The following is a 15,097-nucleotide window of genomic DNA, read 5'->3' on the forward strand; positions in this document are numbered from 1 at the left end:
TCCAAAGCCTTGTTCTTGAGCGCTGGGTGAGTTAATCCAGGTGTTGGTGTAAGCATCAGTTGAAAGTGTGTGTGCGTATGCGTGTGCGTGTGTGTGGTTCGGCTTCAGCAATAAACCCTGGATTGTAGACTGGCCTCACTTTCACTTTGAAACAGGAAGTCGTCTGCTCTCTGCCTTATTTTTCATTTCCATGGGCCTGTTTACACACTTCCAGCTGTGACACCTCTCTATGAAAAAGCGAGAGAGAAAGAGAGAGAGTGTTTTTTGTGTGTGTGTGTGTGTGGCTGTTGGGAACAATGAGTCACCAGGTTTAGGGTTAATTGACCGCAACAAAATGCCTTGCCATAATTAAAACCAATCATGCTATGCTTAAACTCCCCCTGTCTATCCTTCCAAAGGTGTGTGTTTGTGTGTCTACATCTGTTCACACACATAAGAGAAATGTCATATTCTCTCTGGGGTCAGTATGTTTTTTTTTTTTTTTTTTTTTTTGCTTTGGAAGTAGGGATGTAAATTTACATAAAGTTCCATAATCGATCGTTGTTTAAATTAACGATCAATTAATCGATTAATTGTTAACCTTAATCTCTTAAATCTGAAGCAAGGTCTGCTACTAAGTTATCACGTTACATAACAAGCACTTGCTCAACCAACACAAATATGACCACCAGCTTGAAAAAAATAACTGCTTTACATGAAATTTTGATCTGTAAAATCATTGTACATAATAGATATCGTTAAAAAGGTCTCAACTAGCAGAATATAACAAGATTATTTGTTTCAGTTAGAGAAAATACAATGTATTTGTATGAAAAAGTGGCGCCGACGCACATGTTGTAAACAGTATACGTGCTTTTGCACCATGTTTTTGTTTGTAACTTTGTGAAACATTAGTCACATATATTCATTTAGAGCAGGTGGTCTCAAACAAGCTCAAACACAAATCCGGAGGGAGGGGGGTGGGGGGTGTTCAGTGTTATGCTGGTTACTGCATGATGATTGAAATCGTGAAATGTCCTTATACAGTTGGCTAGATAATACCCATAATACTGTGACCGTCATGCTGAATGAATTCCCGCATCTTGCCAGAAGATGGCGCCTGCATCTGAATCATCCATCCATCCATCCATTCTGGTCCAATGTGGGTACAATGTAATATCATACATGTATAAATTCCTTTTTAATTGATTATTAAATTGTTTAATTAAGGTTTATGCTTGCTTGATTCATGACAATATTTTTCAATATTTTCTTTATTACTGGAGCTGCCAGTTTGCCAAGTTTCAAATGATTATTAAACGGCAAGCACAAGCAAAAGCGGCAGCTCTTCTTGCACACTCAGTGTCCGAATTCTCGTTTACATTCACTGCTTTAAGCAGACTATATCAGTGGAGTAATGTAGGGAATAGTGAATGAGGGCATAGGGGGCGATTTTGAACACGGCCTCAGTGTTTTCCAATGTCACTTGAAAGTTGGAAACTGGATCTTGTGTGTGTGGTGGGTAAAAATATGAGATCCTAAAGGTTTCATATAAATAATAATTTTTTTTTTTATTATTATTATTTTTTTACATAAATAGTCTGCCAATAAAAGTCCAGCGTGAACCTGCTATAAACCAGCTCCCATATTCCAAAACACAGTTGCCACCTTAAGCTGGATTTTCCAGCAGGATTGCATCTCTCTCTCTCTCTCTCTCTCTCTCTCTCTCAAGGAATTTTAGAAGCAGCATCTGAGGCTAAGTTGACACTTAAATTAAACTGAGACCTCCATTCAGTCTCCAGAGCTGTGAAAGAGCAGATGTGTTGGGTTCCTTCATAGCCCAGACACTGAATACACACACATCTCGCACTGTCATCTTGCTGATTTACTTTTAGCGGCTATGTGATTGTTGTTTGTGTGCCTTTTTCCACTCTCCACCCTTCAACAGGGTGAGTGGGGAACAAAGGCAGGCCTGCAGGCCCAGGAGACATGACGTAAGTCCCGGCTCTCTGGAGCTCCTCCAGACTCAGAAATAGGTCAGGTTAGTAAAAATAGGCCCTAAAAAGGGAGGGTCAGCTGCTAAATCTCACTACTCCACCATGCTTTTGTTTCTCAATGTCCACTGGCCCTAAACCCTCCGCAAAGTTCAAACATACCTGTATGGAAATTGAGGTGATGGCTATTCCTTTTGGTCCTCAGACTATGGAGGTACCTCTGGAGCACTTCCTAATCATTGTGACTGTGTTCTTGGAAAGTGTCTGTTAAGAAGTCCACAACTTTCCTCTCGGAAGTGTATGTATTGTTTACTGAGGCAGATAAGACTATTTCCTCCTGATAACTACACAGAAACACATTCACACAGTCCATTTGTTTATCTGCACCCCACCCCCATTAAGTGAGAATATAAATATTGAGGTCAGAGGAAAAGTCTTGACTCAGCATTGTTTTCCCCTCCTCTCCTTTCATTATTCCCAGAGGAAATGATCATTTCACAGGAGGCTTCATGAAGTTCTCACTTAAAGTGTCCATTAAAGTGTCAAGTTTGTTGTAGATGTTTCTTCAGAATTCCTTAGGAGAAATAAAAATGGAAACAAATGAAATAATTGTTGTCCTAAAGTAAGAGTACAGTAGAGCTGTTTGAACAGCGTGGATGGCGTAGCTTAGATAACTTGGATAAGTCTCAGAAGAATTTGATCAGAAATATAAGAAATAATATCTGGCTTGTGAAAATCTAAAGGAGACACATCTGAGATGCAAGAAAAGCAAACATCTCTATTTATCCCCATTTATTCTCATTGCTGTCTTGGAGACACTAAACTAAAATTATTAAAGATTTATTTTTTTCTTGTCTCCATTTCTTATGTAAGTCTTCATTTACCATCAATGCTGCCTTAGAGATACAGTTTCAATAATGAGAACTAATTTGTTTTTATTTATTAATTTTACTCCATTCTTATGGAAGTATCTTTTTGGTCTTTGTTTATCGTAATTGCTACATTAAATAGAGAGCAAATAGAAACAAATGAGATATTAAAGAGATATTTTTTTCTTCTTTTTTGTGGGTCTGCATCTCACTCTAAAAAGCAATTCAGGAGACCTGCTAGTTACCACAACTTAGATAAATGCATGATTGCAAGTCAAAAATTCTAATTTATTGATTTAATTAAACATTTTAATTTGCAAACATTGTTTTTTTTTAAGTTCTGTTGACATTATAATGTTGATTATTACATTAACTTAATATTGTGTGTAATTTACTCTCAAATATCTCTCAAATATTTTTTTTTTGAAGAAAAGAAGTTGTATCTTAATGGAATTGTCTTGATAACTTTCGATAAAATCCAAATTTGGCAGTGAATTTCGAGTTCTCAGCATGCTTAACATAAGACTGGATAAAGAGAATAAATGTTGAAATTAAGTGTTATTTTATTTGTTTTTTTAGTGAAAGGAAAGACCTGTTGGTGTATAATGCTGTTAAGTTTATTTAAAAGAGTTTCTGTATAATGTTGAAGTTTTTGTGGTTACCATTGTGCTGAAGAGTAGATACATGAAGGTAAACACTACATTGAGTCTATAAGCAATGACTGCGCTAATGTCAGTGACAAGTAATATCTTACTTGTTCATTAAATTTACATTTACATTTAGCATGTACTATGATATTTGTGGGTTTTAACTGAAATAGTTTAGATGAATTGGTTACAGGGCAAAAATCAAGTAGTTGGACTGAGTAATCAACTTAAAAAATTTGTGTTTGTTATAGATTAGTAAGTTCCTCTAAATCACTTTAGTTTGTTGGTTGAACATAATTTCATTCAAAGTTGTCATAACTCAAAAAGATTGATTTCAAACCCTTCACATAACCTCCTCCTGTACTCGGAGGACCTTTCTACACTGTTTTTCTGCATACATCTCCATCTGTCTCATGATTTTCTCAGTGCAGTGAAATCGCTCTCTATTACAAAACACCTCCATCCACCTCGCACTCACGGTAGCTTATCAGACTCAGACGGAACAAGATAAGAGCAGGAACCGTTGCCAGGCAACTGTGGTTACAATAAAAAAGACAACGTTTAGCAGAGACGACTCCTGACACACTTATTCAGCCTCTTAAAAGCTTCTCTCACAGCCCAGCTCCATGTGGTCTGCTGGAGGAGAGGTGAGCTGTAATTATGGACAAACACTGATGATTTGCTCAGGAATGTCAATCACAAGGTTGAAGGAGGATGCTTTAATATGAAAATCGTGTTCTCCAAGAGTAAAATTATAATTGCTCAGATGTTGCTCTTTCATAGCTCAGGAGGTTTGAATGGAGTTACAGTATGTTTTTTTTTTTTTTTTTTAAAGTACCACTATTTTCTCAGATGTTTCTCCTGACTTTTTTTTGGAGATTTTTTTTATATGTGTATATAAAATGTATCTCTGACCAATAAGAGGACAGTTTTACTCACATGTGACTTGCATAAACAAATTTTGGTATTCTTTGAAATGTTGCCTTGTGAAAGCAAACCAAACCAAGAAGAAAATGCAACATGCAACAAATTAAGTTCCTGTTTCGGGAACAAAGCAAATGATCTACAGATCTGAAAATGCCCTGTCTCATTTATTTCTCTTTTATTTCTTTAAAGATATTGTAGGAGAGTGCTTAAACAAAACTGAGAAGGATTTACTGATATTAAATGTTATAATTGTTTTCATGTTATCTTTCATTGTATACGATTTTGTCTAATTAAATTAAAGGCACAAAATCAATCATTTTAAATGCTACAAGAGAGCCTGTGAGAGCTCTGACTCTGAGTGAACAGAACTCAGTCCTGCTCCAGTTATCTGCTGATTCTTATTTTCTCCTCTTTCTTTGAGGAAACATTTTTAGATTGCTCATGTCTGCTTTGCCAGGAAACATTCAAGAAACCCAAATGGGGTTGGCAGTTGATGCACTTTGTGCTAGTATGTCTGTGAGATGTTGTGTGCAGCAGTAAATCTGGCTCATGCTTTACTCTGTCTGACCCACCGCTATTTCAGCGGTGTGTCCTGTCTCAGTTAGTTCCTGCTCTCCCCCTCTCTTTTTCAGTGTTCTCATGTGTAATAGCACTACTCTAACAGTGACTGGCTAGCAATAGCAGCAACAACAGGCTAACAACAATAACAGACCTGAGTACACATCTGCATCTTGTTCACCACACTTTTGATGTCCACTTCCTTCCTTCTCCCTGGCCTAGTCCTAGCCACCCATTAATTGTTTATTATTTAAATAAATAACTTAAATTTTAAATAATAATTTAAAAATATTGATTTATTTACTGTGGATTGAATTACTCAGAAAATGTATAATCATATAATGAAATATTTGATATAGTTATAATTTTAATACTACTACTACTACTACTACTACTTCAACTAAAAATAATAGGTGCACAATCTGGATCGGTTCTGCATGTTTACATCATGCTGAAAAAATGTATTCATTTCTTGTGGTTAATAATTTTATTTTAATACTACTATTACCTATAACTCTTTCAGGGCTCCAGAATAACATTTGAGAGCAGTAGAACTGGTGCCACCAAGTCCTACAGATGGTGCCACCAGCACCTAATTTGGTAGTGTTGGGGATTTCCAGCACCTGATTTGGTAGCTTTGTGGATTTTTGATCATAAAGTTAGTTTAATCATAAAATTACTCGTTTTCCATTATTAAGTGTAGTTACAAATATTACATTTGTTTATTGGAAATTTGACCGTAAAGCACTAAGCTTGAATTGAGATGCAGATAAAATTTAATTTTATTAACAGTGACATGCAAAATAATGAATGTAGGGAAAATGTAAATATTCTACTTTTATTAAATGTACCATTGTTCTTCTGTAGTATCATACTGACATCTTAAGTGATTGTAAAAGGAGTGCTCTTTACTTGCTTTTTGTGTAATATAGTCACAATTGGAAGAAAAGTTTTTGTTGTTCATGAGACTGTGACTTCCTACCTTTTTTTTCCATATATTAGGGAGTGGTAATGGTCTATAAGAATCAATAAGTGCTCCTCTGCCGCCATCTACTGGTTATAGTGGTAGTTTCATGTTTGTTTGCTACGAAGTGTTAGTTTTCCTACATCTTTAAACTTTTAGTTTTACAAATCATCACATTAAAAATAACATTAAAAAGGGTTAGTTCACCCAAAAATGAAAATGACGTCATTAATGACTCACCCTCATGTCGTTCCAAACCCGTAAGACCTCCGTTCATCTTCGGAACACAGTTTAAGATATTTTAGTCCGAGAGCTTTCTGTCCCTCCATTGAAAGTGTTTGTACGGTATACTGTCCATGTCCAGAAAGGTAATAAAAACATCATCAAAGTAGTCCATGTGACATCAGTGGGTTAGTTATAAGTTTTTGAAGCATTGAAAACACATTTTTCTCCTCAAATAGCAAAAACTACGACTTTATTCAGCATTGTCTTCTCTTCCGGAATCCTTTCCATTAAATTGATTCCATAAAATTGATTCCATTGAATTGATTCCATTGAATCCTTTCATCTGTCGGCGTTGGTAATGCACTTTTATGTCATTGTTTTTGGCGATTAGGACATTCGCGACATGCACACTTACGCACCATTTAAAAAAAATATAGCAATGCCAAAATACAAACATATGTAGAATACAATACATACAATGTAGAATAGCTTGAATACAGCGTGCGTCTCCCCCAGACTGTAAACGAAGCTTGGGCGCACCGGATAACACGTCAGTAGCGTCTTACATCAGAAGTGTCACTGCGGAGTCGTGAACCCGTATTGACAACAGACACGGAAGAGAAGACAATGCTGTTATTTTTGGACCAAAATGTATTTTCGATGCTTCAAAAACTTCTAACTAACCCACTGATGTCACATGGACTACTTTGATGATGTTTTTATTACCTTTCTGGACATGGACAGTATACCGTACATACACTTTCAATGGAGGGACAGAAAGCTCTCAGACTAAATCTAAAATATCTTAAACTGTGTTCTGAAGATGAACGGAGGTCTTACGGGTTTGGAACGACATGAGGGTGAGTCATTAATGACATCATTTTCATTTTTGGGTGAACTAACCCTTTAAAATTGGATAACATTTAGAGCTTTGAAGTGCTGGAAAAAGTGTGAAGCCCTCAAAGTGCTTGAATTTCACTCTCAAAAATTAGTTTGAACCCTGAGATGAATAATGTAAAAAACAACGCCATTTGACTTCTGCCACAATACCATGGTTACAGTTAGCATTACTATATTAAATCCATGGTGAATGTTGGTGATTTGTGAACTGAAAAGCCTTCTATAACTTGGTCATTCGTGGCACAATGTTTCTCCTTGTTTCTACATCAGCACTGTTTGACTGGTTTTTAACAGAGAATTCTGCACTGTATTTGAATGCTTCTCATTAGATCTTGCAGCGATGTTATTAATACTGCGGCGAATTCAAACTGGTTCTCCCAGCGCTAATGTTGTCACGTGCTTGAGATCAGCCCGTGAGTACCTGTTCTGAGCTTGCGCTGTTCTGTCTATTATTGCTCTGAGCGGATAAACGGTCCACGCTGCGCAGCTGAAATGAGTAGCGCAGTTTCATTCCACTTTCGTTTGCCGTTTGATGTTTCACATATGCAGCACAAATGGCAGCTCTTATCAGTTGGCCAACATGGTGGTGGCACCAGTGCGACCTCTAACAAAATGTACTCGCACCAGCAGGAAAAAGTCACTGGCTGGAGCCCTGTCTGTTCAAAAGCAGCTTCTAATGGCATTACGATGCTGAATCAAATGACTTTGGATGTTAAAATATGCTCAAGCTCATAACATTAGTAAACAAAGACTACAATGTGGTGTTTATTTGTGGTCTTGTTGTAACAGTCAGTTATGTCATGATTCGACTTTCAAGACAAGCTCTGCTTCCGGCACAATAGCAGGCACCATTTTCGTTGAAAAGGGGTGTTTGATAGGTCAAGCACCAGTTTAGTCCCAACATCCACCCTTTCCCTCTTTTTAATGTTGACTGGGGTGTTTTCCTCTCTCCAGTACGCCTCTGTATGTAGGTCAGCACCCAAAACAAAGCAGCAGTGATGTGATATAGCTCCACCGCACCGTAGCTTTGCTGTTTCCTCTCAATGTGGTCACCACATGTGTGGTTTTTCTTGAGGCAAAGGAGAGGGAGCGAGAGAGGCATGAAGCAAGTGTTAAATCTACATGCAGTTCTCTTATGTTGTTGTTTTCTTATTGTAACTAGGTTTGTCTGTTCTTTCAGACACGTCTCTATCCCCACCCTAAAAGAATGACAACAAAAAGAGATGGGTTTCCAGAGCTCCTGCTCAGGTTTCACCAGAGAACATGACACAGCTCAGCATGTCATAATCTCTGTTGTGATGTGTATGAGGTGGGGAGAGGCTCTGAGATGCAGTTATTGTGAGAAAGATGACTGATTGGGACTGCAGGCATGGAGAGGAGATGGAACTGTAACTGTAGAGATGGATTAGACATCCGATCCGGACATGGTGCCTCACTGAGAGATGGTCACACGGACGTTTTCTGGAAAGAGAAGGTGCGATTGGCAGGATGTTGTGAGAAGATCATCAGCTGGTCAACAGTAGTGATAGACCATTTCAGTGATAGTAAATATTGTCATTTTTGGATTCTTATTGGCCGACAACTGTACCTGGTTGTCTGATTAGTGGTCATTACATCTTTGTTCAGTTACAAAATGTGCTTATACTCTGCCAGTGGAAAGTGATTGTTGAAATTAAGGTATATATTTTATACTATTAGGTTTTAAAACAAAAATAATAATAATTGCGTTTATATAATTTAATGGTAGAACCCTATCCCTATTTATTTAATATATTTTAATGACTGCTTTATTTTTATTTTATTTATTTTATTTTATTTTATTTTATTTTATTTTATTATTTTATTTTATTTTATTTTATTTTATTTTATTTTATTTTGAACAACATATTCATTCTTTAGCACACGTTTGACCAGCATTAAGCAGCATGGAAATTCATGCTGGTGTTCGCTGGATTTTTCAGCAGGGAGTTGCCACTGAGCATCGTTTAAGAGACAGATAGAGGGTGAGAGATATTACGGCTCCTAGAGATTAATGTTTCTCCCCTCTGAGTGCCTGTTTTTCTCAGCGGCTGAAATAAATCTGTAAATTGCTCTTGATTTGGGTTTCTGCCTAAGCTGGGCTGCCTGCTGCTTCTGCGGTGTTTACAGGACATGAAGTGTGTGTCTCTGTGGCCCTGCTGAGGTCCATATATCACCCTCTAACCCTCTCTGGGAGATCTTTCGCTTTTGGTGTGGTGCATGTACCAGGCTGATAGATGGAGGACGAGCATGGTCCTGGAGGTCCAGTTGGTTTATGTTGTGTTGGAGGAGTTGTATTGGAAGGGTGAAGGACCACCCATGTTCTGGCCTCTCTCTTTCGGTCCTCCCTGCTCATCTGCACACGGACAGGAATATACACAGACTCCAGCTTGACACAGGCATCCCTGAGAAATCTTGAGTCTCTGGGCTCAGAACCCTTCACACTCACATACAACATGTAAACAGCATGGACTCATGAGTGTACACACATGCGATTTATGATTAGTAGATTTACAGAGCTGTATTGTCAAGGCACCTGCATGTATATACACCGTTAACTTTCAGGAAATCTTTCAGAGACGAGCAACGCGTCCGGGGAAAGTTAATGGGGAAAGTTCATAAGCGCCACTCTCTTGACTAGTGCTCAACGGATATGGGTTTTCCAACAGCTGATGGCAATGTCAATATTTAGCGAGCATATTCACACTACCGTTCAATAGTTTTGTGGTCTAAGATTTTTGAAAGGAGTCTATGCTCACCAAGGCTGCATTTATTTAATTAAAAAAAAAGTTATTGTGAAATATTAATATATTTTCAAATTTAATGGCAAAGTCATTAGTCTTCAGTGTCACATGATCCTTCAGATATCATTCTAATATGCTGATTTGTTGCTCAAGAAACATTTCCTTTTATTATAAATGTTTAAAACAGTTATGTGCTGCTTTTTTGTGTGGAAACTGAGATACATTTGTTCAGGATTCATTGATTGAATATAATTTTGTAAATATTATTACATTAATAACTGTTTTTAATGCAATTATTAATGCAACAAATTATTATTATTCATAAAATATTCAGAACAAGGTTGTTACTGCTGCTAGCTTTGGTCATATGTGATTTTATGGTTGAAACATTGAGGAATTATGTTGTGCATTCCTGTGATATTGTATGCCCTGTGCTACTGTGCCCTGTCTTCAGAAACAAATGTCCTGTTTGAAGATGCCATCATTTCATGATTTCACTTCATTATTTTAGGCTGCATTTATTTTGTCCACGTGCATGAGCTATCTTTGTAAATATAGAGAAAGCCTGAGTAAGTCAGGAGGGGCGTGTGTTCTCAGGAGGGGATCAGTCTCGGTTCAGGGGCTTTCCTTTCCCACAAAGGCCTACTATACAGGGGAGCGGTCCCAGGGGAAGGGTAATAGAAAACTGAGCTGGCAGGGAAGAGCCGGGGCTGGGCCTCACTGAGAGAACAGGCCCTCCTCAGGGCAATGTGCTCTCAAAGGTTTACATGCTCCCAAGGTTTCAGCTTTACGAGGCCTTATACCTCTACAGCTGTTTGACCTGTCTGTGAGTGAGGATGGGTGTGCATACTTCAGTGGGCTCTTTCATAGGGTGGAGGCAGGTATGGGGCTTTTTTTTTTTTTCTCAATGGGGCAGGGTTCTGTGTTGATGATAAGGTTGTTGTAGAGGATACTCGCAGGTAGTATTGGACAAAGTTGATTCAATTAGACTCTCTCACTCGTTTTGATGCTGTAGAGATGCACTGCTGCCAGCTGTTTGTTTTGAGGTGATTTCTTTTATTGTAATTTTCTACAGTGTGCTTTTGGTCAAATTGACCTGCAGTTCATACATTTGTGGTAAATAGAGGACTACAGCGTCCATCAGTTTAATCAATTTAATCAAATATTACCGTCGTTTTTAGAAAATAACCATTTATTTCCATTCTAAATTCCAGTTTTATTTGATAGAAATTAATTTTATTCAGCAAGTATGCATTAAATTGCTCATAAGTGGGTGAAACGATATATAACGTGATATAAAAATGCAACAACGTGTATCGGTGATGTGAACGAAATGTTTTGCGATAAAGAGTTCTAGACTAAGCTTAATGTATTTATAAGCTATAGTTCACCCAAATATGTAAATTCTGTACTCACCCTCATGTCGTTTCAAAACTATAAGATTTTTGTTCATCTTCCAAACACAAATGAAGATATTTTTTTATGAAACTTGAGAGATTTCTGGATTTTTCTCCCTCCATGTACTGTCCCCTAAAACTTAAAAGATCCCAAAAAGTAGGGCTGTCAAACGATTAATTGCGATTAATCGCATACAAAATAAGTCTGAGTTTGCATAATATATGTGTGAGTAATGTGTGTAAATAATATGTGTATATAAATACTTATAAAAAAAAATTATATTTAAGAGTAATATGTTATGTTCAAAAAATGCATTTATATATAATAAAAAATTTGATAAAAATATAAATATACTTGTAAATATTTCTCAAATATATACATGGATGTGTTTGCATTTATATATACATAATAATTACACACAGTACACCCATATATATTAGGCAAACTCAAACTTTTATTTTGTATGCGATTAATCGTGATTAATCGTTTGACAGCCCTATACCAAAAAGGTCATAAAGGCGTCATAAAAATAATCAAACAAGCGGTTTAATCCAAGTCTATATATATCGCTTTATATGATGAACAGATTTACTGATCAATGCACACACTGTGAACTGGACATTCAAATGTATGTGCGTGCCGCGCAAGAATGACATGAGGGTGAGTGAATGAGGACATCATTTCAATAATCATTTTAACATGCATAGCGATTAGAATTGAGATCAACTGCATTGATCACCCGAAGCGCATACACGCTGGGGCGGCACTCCTCAAAATGAAAACATAAACAACATTTAAATCACCATATCACATTTTTAGTTTTACTACTAGTATGATTATTCAAAGCATTTGGTAAATGGTTTCTTCTTATCATGTATAGGTGCGTTAATAGAGGAGTACCGGGAGAATCTGTGTGTATGCAGCCTATCTCTGTAAGAGATCCAGCGAAACTCTTCTTTATTTTGGCTTAAATGTTAGTGTTACAAACAATTTCTATTTCAAATAATTAAACATTTGTTCATAAAAGAATCCTGAAAAAAGAATTTCACAGTTTTCACCAAAATATTAAGCAGCACACTTTTCAACATTTGATATAATGTTTCATGAGCATTATTAATGTTTCTTTCTTTGATAAACATGTTTCTTGAGCACCAAATTCGCATATTAGAATGATTTCTGAAGAATCATGTGACACTGAAAACTGGAGTAATGATGCTAAAAATTCAGGTTTGCAATAACTGGAATAAATTACATTTTAAAGTGTATTGAAATAGAAAACAGTTTTCAAATTGTAATATTTCACAATGTTACTGTTTTTACTGTATTTTTGATTAAGTAAATTCAGTCTTAGTAAGCATTAGAGGCTTCTTTGAAATTTTTTTTTTTTTTTTTTTTTTTCAAACTTTTAAATACAATGAATACAACAAGAAGGTTCAGTCTGTGCTGTTTCTTGTTTTGTTTCCCAGCAGGCAAACATCTAGTTTAATTACTAAAAGTAGCACAAACCACATGGTTTAAGGTATCATTTCTTTCTGTAGCACAAATGGTGTTGAAACACCTAACTCTGAGTTTGAACAATAATAGTGATGCCTTACAGTATTTATGAACAAGAAAAATACAAGTAAAAGCTTTAGCAGACATGTAAGAGAGAATAATAAGTGTCCTCATTAGGGTATTAGATACTTGGCTACTGAGTTGGGTGGAGACGTGCAGCATTCAGCTGAAGCTGCCAGAGTTTAAAAGGACAGACGTGTAGGAGCACACCCAGCACACAGCCCATGCTGCACACACTCTTCATGACTGGGAGCCATGTTTGACAGTGTGTTTTCAGGAAACATAGCGTTTGCTTGTTTCTATAGCAGGAACGAGCAGCTGCTCAGTGTCTGCTCCTGCAGGGCATGTGTGCGTTTGAGTGAGTACGACTGAGAGAAAAAGAAAATTTGATGAGTGAAGGAATATATACCAAAGGGACAGAGGGGACGTCATCTCCTATAAATGTTCTGGTGTGTAGGCATGTTTATGCTGACTTTGGTTTGAATGTTCACTGGGATCTTGTCATACATCTATTTTGATGTTCTGTTATTGTCTCTGTGGTGTTAGTTAATAGTAGGCCTACACAATTTGAGGATATATTTTTTCCTAAAATGCATTTTTTTTTTAAGCTCCAGTTTTTATATATATGTAGTACAGTCCAAAAGTTTGGAACCACTAAGATTTTTAATGTTTTTAAAAGAAGTTTCATCTGCTCACCAAGGCTACATTTATTTAATTAAAAATACAGTAAAAAACAGTAATATTGTGAAATATTATTACAATTTAAAATAACTGTGTACTATTTAAATATATTTGACAAAGTAATTTATTCCTGTGATGCAAAGCTGAATTTTCAGCATCGTTACTCTAGTCTTCAGTGTCACATGATCCTTCAGAAATCATTCTAATATGCTGATTCGCTGCTCAAAACCCCTCATCTTCAAACAACAAACTATGCGACCATCCTCTCCCATCCCTATTTTTTAGTGTAGTCTCTGTTTTTCAGACACATCCGCTAAAATTCTTACACATAGATTGTGACAGACCGGATGTCCGTGCTTTAACAGGTAGCAAAAAAGCGATATCAACCTATGAGCTCTAGGTCAAAGGGCAAACCCTTTTGTCTTTAGTGGATTGATATAATTGTTCTTTATTTGGGCTTGATGTTTGATGTTTTAAATGTTTGTAAGTAGGAAAGTGTCTTGAGCAAGCTTAGGCGTGCACAGTCAGATGTGACGAATACCATGCGGTCTGTGTCTCGACCCTGCCCTGCCTGTGGCGGTGTGCACGTCTGCCATTCATTAAATGGATAAATGTGCGCAGTATGGCCGAGCAGCTTTCACCTCTGCTTCAACCTCTTTGCTACTTCATTTTTTGTTATTAAGCCTCCGGACCTCAAAAACACATCATTATAAATCATCGGATGTTTTTCGTTCCTGCACTTTCCCTTATGTTTTCACAAAGTAGCCTGGTAGATAAGGCTTCAAATCCAGCTGAATCTGCAAGAAACACTGAGATATTGTGATGATTGGTTCCAGAAATCTCTTAGGAAAATGTTTGAGTGACACCGCCTAATCCCAAGTCATGCTTAGTTTAGTTTAGTTAGGACCAGATACTCATCAGTTGCTCTAATAATACACTTGATGAGATTCTAATGGAGCTGGTGATGAATCAAGTCCGAGATCCTGCCAGGAAGAGATGATGAGCGCAGCTCTTTACTGGATTTCTAAATCACACTCTTTTATGGGCCCATTTCTCTCCTTAAAGAGCCTGACTACATTTGTACTCCTCTAATGTGACAGATGAGCAGCTTTTAAAGCACCATGTGGTATGCGAATGGAGTTTTCTAATGATGGCGTAAGTAAAAGTGTGTGTTAATGCGTGTGTGTGTGTATGAGAGGATGTTCCCTACAGACTGCAGCTGTGCTGAAGCATGTCTTAAGTTCTCTTTACAGTCAACCGCAGCAGTAAACACGACACTGTGAGCGTGTCTGACACTCTCCATCTGCATTGTGCAACAGCAAATGCATGTCATCAAGTTGATTAAAGCAACATCATGCTAACACATTCAGTCTCATGCATACTTTTTTTCTAGGATTAGTGAACCAAATATAAAAATTTAAGAGCAAAAACTGTTGAAAACACTGTTGTGGGGATATGCTAGTTACATCCCTATAGGCTGTAATACAAACATTTAGCAAGCTATATCCACCGTAGCTGCTTTGCTAACAACTCTGCTGCCTGAGAAAACAAGATTGCGTGCACTCACATCATGCTGGATTTATTGAAATGACCTGTTTTTGAGTAGCAAGTTAAGATTTTGATGAAGATATGAACAGTT

At 37.1% G+C, this 15,097-nt stretch overlaps 1 protein-coding gene across 4 annotated transcripts in view; it reads left to right on the forward strand.

Annotated features, from left to right (window-relative positions):
* fndc3ba (fibronectin type III domain containing 3Ba) overlaps positions 1 to 15,097 on the forward strand; it is a 157,162-nt gene that overhangs the window by 67,077 nt on the left and 74,988 nt on the right. The window contains exon 1 of one of the 4 annotated variants that reach the window (XM_048163042.1): positions 7,034 to 8,537. The exons of the other annotated variants lie outside the window; for them this stretch is intronic. The gene's annotated coding sequence lies outside the window, so the exon portion shown is untranslated. Of the gene's footprint in view, positions 1 to 7,033; positions 8,538 to 15,097 lie in introns of those variants that run through there. 4 annotated transcript variants of the gene reach the window in all.

This window comes from Megalobrama amblycephala, linkage group LG17 (assembly GCF_018812025.1).
Source record: "Megalobrama amblycephala isolate DHTTF-2021 linkage group LG17, ASM1881202v1, whole genome shotgun sequence".
In the NCBI taxonomy this organism is placed as follows: Eukaryota; Metazoa; Chordata; class Actinopteri; order Cypriniformes; family Xenocyprididae; genus Megalobrama; species Megalobrama amblycephala.